A 9,251-nucleotide genomic window follows, 5' to 3' on the forward strand; every position below is an offset into this window, starting at 1 on the left:
GCCCTGCTAGGTGAGCCACGTTTTCGTAATCATGCAGAATTTCTCAAAATTGGAACTCGAGTAGGAGCCGCAGTTAAAAATACAAGATTAAGGATTTATAAAAAAAGCTTTGCCATCTTTAGCAATTGTGTGCTTATCCTTTATTTCTTGATAAAAGCTCTATAATTATCAACTATACATGCAACTGCTTGAACCGGAGGATCTGCTACATGCTTAACTCTAAATTAATATTTTTTCAAAACTTCATCCACATGCGTTCTCCCCTCCTCTAACTCCTTCTCTGTGTCTGCCACCTCCTGACACTGGGTCATCAAATATGTGTACCTGTCCATAAGGGTGACATCAAACTGGGCCAAGGGTCCTAGGTGTTGTGCCTCATATGCATCCCATTGATTCAAAACTTGTTTCTGGTCCATTATTCCTGTATCGGCTAATCTGAGGCCAAAAGGTCCTAGCATATTCTTTACAAAACTCTCGTATGACAAAATTTCCCTGAGGAGAGGGTCCTGAATCTCGGTCATATCCTTGATATACTATTGAAACATTTCAATCTTCAGCTCCAAGATGTATACATAAGACTGTAATTTTTTATAGCTGTCACCCCCTAAGAGGTCTTCCTTTATCACCGTCTCTTCCCCTAGCTGCAATACCTTTTTCAAAACTCAGAACTGTTTATTGAAAATGTTTGACTTCTGTTCCCATTGCATGGAATAGGAAGCCAAAGCTCCGCCTGCATGTACTGCCTTACGATATATCTCCATAGTATTTTGCAAAAATAATCTTATTTTGGTTCTATTTACTTGGGCCCATGACTTGGCTGTAGCGGCCACCCACCTCACCTCCATTAACGCTTTTACTTCTTCCTCTGGCAGCGATGAGGTAGAAGGTAGGTCATCAGTTCTGCACGAGTCCAGGGGTTTGCTCATTTCAATTAGCAGCTGCTTATATTGTCCTAGTTGTGCTTTGAGTTCCACGTTGGAAGTATGCTCCTCCTCTACACGTTCTTTGACGACGCTCGTGGCTAACTCCAAAGTATCTATCTCCCCCCACTTGGTTTGTTTGCCCAAATTTATCTGTGATATTTGGTATTTGGGAGAAGCTTGTCCCTCAACCTGAGATGGAACTGCCACATCTGCAATCACTTCACCGGAACTATTTTTTGATAGGTGATGAAAAATTTTCAGCTTCTTAACCTTTGGCGGCTCCTCGATGATTACTTGTTGTAGAGTGACCTTAGGGAGCTCCGCTTTTCTCTTTTTCTTCCCAAAGGTAAATTCCAGCCATTGCAATATATCTTCATCCTTGTCACCTTGATGTGACACTATATCCGCAGTCATAACATGAACCTCTGCCTACTCCTCTGCTTCGTCTCTTACCTCTGCTTCTGTTTGCCCGGGGTCTTGAGGTGGTATAATTTGACGAGCTAGATTGGTTTGGAGAGCTTGTTGCTTATGTAACTCTCCCAGTTTGCCACTGACCTCCTCATTAAATACCATTTCTTCGTCACCTACCACTGCTTCCCCTTGCCCATCTGCTATATCCTTAAGAAGGTCCTCTTGATCTTGAGGGGTTAGAATCAGTCTTTCATTCAATATGTCTTCTACCTCATCCTGTTCCTGCTCGCCTTCCAGAAGTCGTTGTTGCTCAAGGTCTTCTTCCTCATGATCCAAATCAAACTTGATGTTTCTAACTTTCATTCCTTTGGTGGTAGACATGAAACCTTGCACTCTGGGCTGCCCTGCGAGTATATTGACTAGTGGTGGTATAGGGGCACTGGTTCTTGGAGCCTATGTGACATCTGTTGAATGTGGCTAAGTGGGTATCTCCTTAGTAATTTATATATTTTCTTCTTTCTACTGGGTATCCTCTCTTTTAGTGTGCCCTATAGCCATCCTCGATGGGAGAACTTTGGCAAGTGGTGTCGCTCCCAATCCATCGGTCACTCCTAGGTCCGCTGCCTTCTTCAATAATTCAGACTCCCTCATCTTTTCTTGGAGTTTCTTGAGTAAGCCCTCAGTACTTTCTTGAGCTTTGTCTTCTTCACCTAGATCGGTGGACGTATTTTGCCTTGAGGCTGACCTTGTCTTTCAAGCATACTCCTTATGGCCCCTTGATTGAGGTACCCCTGATCTGGATTCCTGTTGTTTCACCTTTGAGACGTTGGGCCTTACCCTCTGGTATAACCATTGCTTGGTCCTGTTAAGGACCACTTGGGAAACCTTTTCCATATTTATGTCTTCACTTGCAGACCATTTTACTGGGGAGAGGGACCTTTTATCTATCCCTAATTCCCTATAAGCTGGATCAAGTAAGTCCCCATCATAACTAAGGTCTTTAGGGAGGTCAGTCTCAATTCTGAAATCTCTTACCTGTGGTATAGATAACCTGTTATAGCTCTTCTCCCTAACCTCAAAACTATCTTGTAGGTTGTCCCAAAAGTCCTCCAAGCTGGGCATGTGCCCCTCATATGCCTTAGGCATAGCTTGTTTAAGTTTCCTGTAGGGATCATAAAAATCCCTAGCATGATCATACTCCTTCAAGTTCAAATCTTGAAGCTCTTGTTCTGCTAATTTTGCTACTTGTATTTTGGAAAATGCAAAGCATCCAATAGATACTGAGAAATCGATACTTGCTTTGTGTTTTGATGACAAAAGTGGCAGGAGGCCCACAAACTGCCTCACACACTCTAGCAAAATTATCCTATCATTGTAGTATCGAGGCAGTAGCACTGGGTTTCCTGTGAATCCGCTAACCCTAATGTATGTAGAGCATGGGTTTTGGATAAACCAACATGCCCACTCTCGGATGATAGCCATGGCCTCTAGGCTAATTTGATATCCTGCATCTCCTATCAATTTGATTATTATTGGGAAAATGAAGGCATCATTAACTCTTTTGAAATGAGTCTTTGCATTGGCTAGAGTGAGCTGAGCATAATACTCTTATATCTTCTTTTGTCCTTCCTCCTCTCCCAATTGACCTTCTACTTGTAGCTCTGAAAACTTTCCAACTCTAGCAGCTACCCAGATGACATATGACATGAAAAAGAACTTTTCGATATGCTGGACTTCCTTCATCTGCTTACAGATATTGTCAGAGAGGATCTGCAACCAATCAAATTATTGTTTCCCTATTAAAATAGTGCTCATGAATTGGAACATCCAGGGATGAAAGTGCTTGCAATCTGGTTTGCCAAAGGTCCTACTGAGCATAATGATTAAGTCTCCTTGAAATCCGCCCTCAGGATCTCCATTGCCTTGAGTCCTATCTTTCTCTCTTTTCTAACTAGTTTGTATTCATGTGCCTCTTACTGGCTGATATTTTGTCATTCCATACCTTTAAGTCCTCTTCTTTGGTTAACATAAATACTTCCTCCCTGGTTGGGATTCCAAAGACAAACCCAAGCATATCTGGAGACAACTCTATGACTGTTTTTCCTTGTGCATCTATGCACTTTCTAGTTTCTGGGTTATAAAATGGGGCAATGGTCATTATGAACTCTGGTGCTTGTAATGATTGTGGGAAGACAATAGCTTCAACTAGGCTAGATCTCTTGATTCGCCTGTGAAGGGCCTCCAAACTAGGTTTGTCCAATTGAGCCTTGATATCCTCAATTTCTATATGGCTAATTTCAGTATCCATGACCCATCTGACTTGATCCTCTATCTTTGAAACATAGACCTGTCCTTGATAATGATATTTCATGGTCTCTGCGAGCCTATCAATTTCTTTGCCTAGTTTGCTGGAGGATGAGTCCATCTAACCACTCGAACCTGCAAGTAGAACAAAAATCCTCAATCTTTGATAACAAGCATAAAAGTTGATTTACCTCGGGACTTCATGGTCCTGAGATCCCAGGCTAGGCATAAGTGAAGAAGGCCCGGAACCCCAGAACCCCGGGGTTCCATGCTTAGGTTGGGTGCAAAAGGAATCCTGGAACTCCAGGGGTCCGAGGTTCCCGGATTAGGTTAAGTGGAAGCCACCGAGAACTCTGGGATTCCAGGCTTAGATTAAACAAGAGCTACCCAAAACTCTGAGGGTCTAGGGTTCCAGGGTTGAGTGAAGCAAGAGCCTCTCAGAACTCTGAGGTTCTGAGGTTAGGTCAAACAACCACCTGGAACTCTAGGGCTCTAGGGTTCCGTGGTTGGGTCAAACAACCACCTAGTTCTCCAGGGCCCTGGGGTTTCGGGGATGGGTCAAACAGCCACCCGGAACTCTGGGGTTCTGGGTTAGGTCAAACAACCACTCAGAACTTCGGGGTTCTAGGGTTGTGGGGGCATAAAAACCAACTACCCAGAACTCCGGGGTTCCAGGGTTCTGGGCTGAAAAACTAGGGCACGCGAAAACAAAGGCACGTAAAGAAAAACAAACAAAAACCAACAATCACCAAAAAATGAGGAAAGAAAAAATCTAATCTAGAAACCACCAACATGAGCAAGAAAAATCACCAACTTGGTGAATCAAAATGCTCGAAAACGCCAAGGAAAACTCCGAGGTTCGCGACTTGGAGATAGGGAGGAGGAGCTCTAAATCCACAAATGAACTTTACAAGTCCATCATCTCTATTTATAGCTCCCCCCAAGTCCGTTTGTATGAATGCTTTAAACACAACATCGGGACTTCGGGGTCCCAAGGTTCCGAGCTCAACATGAGGAAAGGAACACCCCACCCCGGAACTTCGGGGGTTCGAGGTTTTGAAGCAAGAAAAAGGAGGCTCCACCTTGGGACTCTGGGACTCCGGAGTTCTGAGGTAGAAGACGCAAAAGAGACCTCAGGACTCCGCGACTTCGGAGTTCCAAGGTCAAAACCAAAGAACAAAGAGACCTTGAGACTTTGGGACTCCAGAGTTCCAAGGTCAAAAGGAAGAAAGAAAGAAAGAAGAAACAAAACAAAGGGGACCCAAATTTCAATGCAAGGAAACTAATTGGGAAATAGATATGCAAGGCATGACAGGTAGGTTCACACCGTGGTTTTTCCCTTAACCGGGTTTTCCACGTCAAAAATCTTGGTAATATGTGTGTTATTGATGTGGTGATGGTTTGTGCTTTCATTGTTAATTATCAAATCTGAATTTAAGTTTGATTTGGGTTAAGTTTGTGATCAAATTGATTCACCCCCCCTCCCCCCTCTCAGTTTACTTCCTTGTTGCCAACAATTGGTATCAGAGCTAGATCCTCTAGAAGAAGATTGACCACTTGAGGAGATCTGAGATGGCAACATTTGCTTTTAAGAAGGATAGTCTAAGATTTGATGCAATGAATTACACTCTTTAGAAGAACCAGATGGAATTTCATTTGCAGTGCATAGATGAAGACTATTGGAAGATAACTAAGAATGTATATAATGTTCTTGCTAATGGTTCTAGTACTCTGGATGAGATAACAGAAGCTGAATTCAATATTAGAGATAAGGAAGTATTGTTGAGTGCCTTGTCTGATTCTGAAATGACTAATGTGATGAATTTACAAACTGCTCATGAGATATGGAAGAAGCTGGAGACTTTGTATAAAGGTTACAACCATGTTAAAGTTGCTAAGTTGTAGATCTTGAAGGGAAAGTATGAGATGTTGAAGATGAGCGAAGATGGGAACATTACCTCCTTTAGGCAGAAAGTGAATGAGCTTGTGTTGAACATCAGATGTGTCAGTGGAGTATTGGAAGAGTCTGAGATTGTGGCTAAAGTGTTGAGATCCTTGCCTCCTTCTTACAAGCACATGACTACTGCTATTGAGGAAATCTAGATAGTGATAGATGTGACTAGAGACATGTTGATTGGAAAGCTTGTTGCTTTTGAGTTGAACGAGTTTGGTGAATCTCTTCCTAAATCAGAATCTGCATTCAAATCAACTATATCTAAGAAGAAGAAATATGATTAGGGATAAATTTAAACAAGGGTATCTAGATATGAGAAGGAGATGAGAGATATTGAAGATGAAGAAACATATCTTGAAGAGATTGAAGCCCTGATTTCCAAAAGACTACCTAAAGTAAGTATGAAGGGAAGTTGCCTCTTAAATGATTTTCATGTAATAAGATAGGACATTTTGCCTCAAGGTGTCCAAAGAGTTTCTAAGAAGCCATTTAAGCCATATAAGCCTAAATATCAAAAGAAATTTTACTTTGTTGTTGATGAAGGTGTGATAGATGATGATTCTAATAAGGGAAATTCATGAGATGAGTGGGTGTTCATTGCTATCAAGGAAGATGATCTGGTGACTACTGATTCTACTAGTTGCATTATTGAAGAGAAAGATGAATGGGTTATTGAAAATGGTTGCTCTCATCACATAACAGGTGATAAGAGTAAGTTTGTGAGTATGGAAAAGTATGATGGTGGTGTAGTAAGATTTGGAGATGACAAAGCTGGTATAATTCATGGTAGAGGTTCTATTTCTCTTGATGGTAAGCATGACACTGATGATGTCTTGTGTGTTGAAGGTATAAGCATAATATTTTGAGTTTTGGACAAATGGTTGATAAGGGTTATGATTTGCAATTCAAGAATGGCAAATGTAAGATCTTGAGTAGCTCCAGAACTGAGATTGCATCATGAACAAAGACTAAAGTTAATATCTTTCAATTGAATGCTGGTGGTAAAAGTTGTTTGATTGCTCAGGTTAATGAAAGTTGGTTATTGCATAGAAGGATGTTTCATGTAAATTTTGACTGCATGGTTAAGATAAGTTCCACTCAAGCTGTAAGAGATCTGCCTAAGATTGTAAAGCCTTCTAATCTAGTATGTAAGGAATGTCAAGTAGGGAAGAAAACAAGAGTTTCTTAAAAAAAAAACATTATAATTCTAATGGGATATTGGATCTTGTGCATATTGATTTGTGTGGTCCCTCTAGGTTGATAATTTTGCAGGGTGACATGTATTTCATGGTATTGATTGATGACTATTCAAGGATGATGTGGGTTACTTTCTTAAGGGAGAAGTCTAAAGCATAGGAGAAGTTCAAGATTTTCAATGCTATGGTTGAGACTCAGACTGGACAGAAGCTGAAGTGTCTGAGATCTGACAAAGGTGGTGAATTTACCTTAAATGAGTTCAATTATTTTTGTGAAGAGCATGGGGTGAAGAGATAGTTATCTTCTCTACAAACTCCTCAGTAGAATGGTATTGTGGAGAGGAAGATCGGGACAATTTAGGAAACTGCTAGAACGATGGTGATTGAAGGTAATGCTCTACATATCTATTGGAGAGAAGTTGTGAGTACTGCTATATACACTCTCAATCAGGTGCATATCAAAGATGATACTGGTAAGACTCCTTATGAGATATGGTTGGTTCATGTTCCTACAGTTACATATTTCAAAAAAATTAGAAGTAAATGCTATATCAGAAGAGACGAAGATCTAGGGAATTTTGATGCTAGATGTGATGAAGGAATCTTTCTTGGTTATTCTACTAAGAGCAAGGCCTACCGGTGTTGTAATAAGAGATTGAGGAAGATAGTTGAGAGTGCTAATGTGAAAGTAGATGAAAAATGAGTATCAACCCAGATGCTTCAGATATGATTTAGGTGATCAAATTGTCAGTATAGATAAAGGAAAGCAAGTCCAGACCCAAAATCAAGTTCAGAGTGTTCCAGAAAAGCCTGAGAATGAAGGAGAAGCAAGTGCAAAAGAAAGAATTCAAGAGTTTTAATCATGAAAATCCTAAGACTCCTATGCATGTAAGGTTAAATAATTTAGAGAATCAGATCATAGGTGATAAGAATAGAGGTGTGATGACTAGGAGAAGAATTGTTGAAGAGTATTGCTTTATTTCTAAGATTGAACCTAAAAATGTTGATGAAGCTTGTAAAGATGAAAATTGGGTTAAAGCAATGGAAGAAGAGTTGAATCAGATTGAAAAGAATAATACATGGATTTCAGTTCCCAGACCTAAGGATAAAAATGTAATTGGAACTAATGGGTGTTTCAGAATAAGTTGGATGAAAAAGGTGAAGTTGTTAGGAATAAAGCAAGAGTTGTTTGTAAAGGTTATTTTCAAATGGAAGGTATTGATTTTGTGGGTACTTTTACTCAGGTGGATAGAATTGAAGTTGTTAGATTATTTCTTGTTTATGCTACTTACAAAGATTTCAAAGTGTATCAGATGGATGTCAAGTCAGCCTTTCTTAATGGTGAGCTGGAAGAAGAAGTTTATATTGAGCAACTAGATGGTTTTCAGTTGATAGATTATAAAGATATGGTTTGCGGGTTGAAGAAATAATTGTATGTATTGAAGCAAGCCCAAGAGCTTGGGATGCCAAATTGGATAAGCATTTGATGAAGCTTGAATTCATTAAAGGTACTACTGATAGTAACCTATACTTCAAGATTGATAATGATAACATCTTAATTATTGAAGTCTTTGTTGATGATATTATCTTTGGTGGAAATGATGGTTTATGCAAGAAGTTTGTTGATGATATGCGGAATGAGTTTGAGATGTCTATGTTAGGTAAGATGAAATTATTTTTGGGTTTGCAAATTACTTAGTTGGATAAAGGTATTTTTATATCTCAATCTAAGTATGTGAAGGAACTATTGAAGAAGTTTGGTTTAGATGATTCAAAACCTATTGGTACACCTATGGTGACTAGATGTAAGTTGACAAAAGATGATGACTCTCTAAAACCAAATCAAACTAGATATAGATCTATGATTAGTGGCTTGTTGTATTTGACTCAAACTAGATCAGATATTATGAATGTTGTATGTCTTGTTGCTATATTTCAAGTTGATCCTAAGGAATCTCATGTTATTGTTGTGAGGAGAATTTTCAGATATTTGAAAGGGACAGTTGATTTTGGTTTGTCGTATACTAGAGATGATGATTTTAATTTGAGTGCTTTTACTGATGTTGATTGGGCAGGTGATGTTGATGACAGAAAGAGTACTAGTGGTGGTGCATTTTTCTTGGGTAAGAGATTGATTACATGGATGAGTAAGAAGTAGAATGTTATCTCTTTGTCTACTGCAGAAGTTGAATAAGTGTTGTTGCAAGCAACTGTACTCAAGTAATTTGCATGAAGCAAATGTTGAAGGATATCAGAGTTATTTTTGATGAGCCTACTACTATATATTGTGACAATTCAAGTTCTATCAACATTTCTAAGAATTTAGTGTTGCATTCTAAGACCAAGCATATATCAATCAAGTTTCATTTCTTGAGAGAGAAGGTGAATGAGAAGGAAGTCAAATTAGAGTATGTATCTACAAAGGAACGGATTGCAGATATCTTCATGAATCCTTTGCCTAAA

The sequence above is a fragment of the Cryptomeria japonica genome, chromosome 7 (genome assembly GCF_030272615.1).
Source record: "Cryptomeria japonica chromosome 7, Sugi_1.0, whole genome shotgun sequence".
In the NCBI taxonomy this organism is placed as follows: Eukaryota; Viridiplantae; Streptophyta; class Pinopsida; order Cupressales; family Cupressaceae; genus Cryptomeria; species Cryptomeria japonica.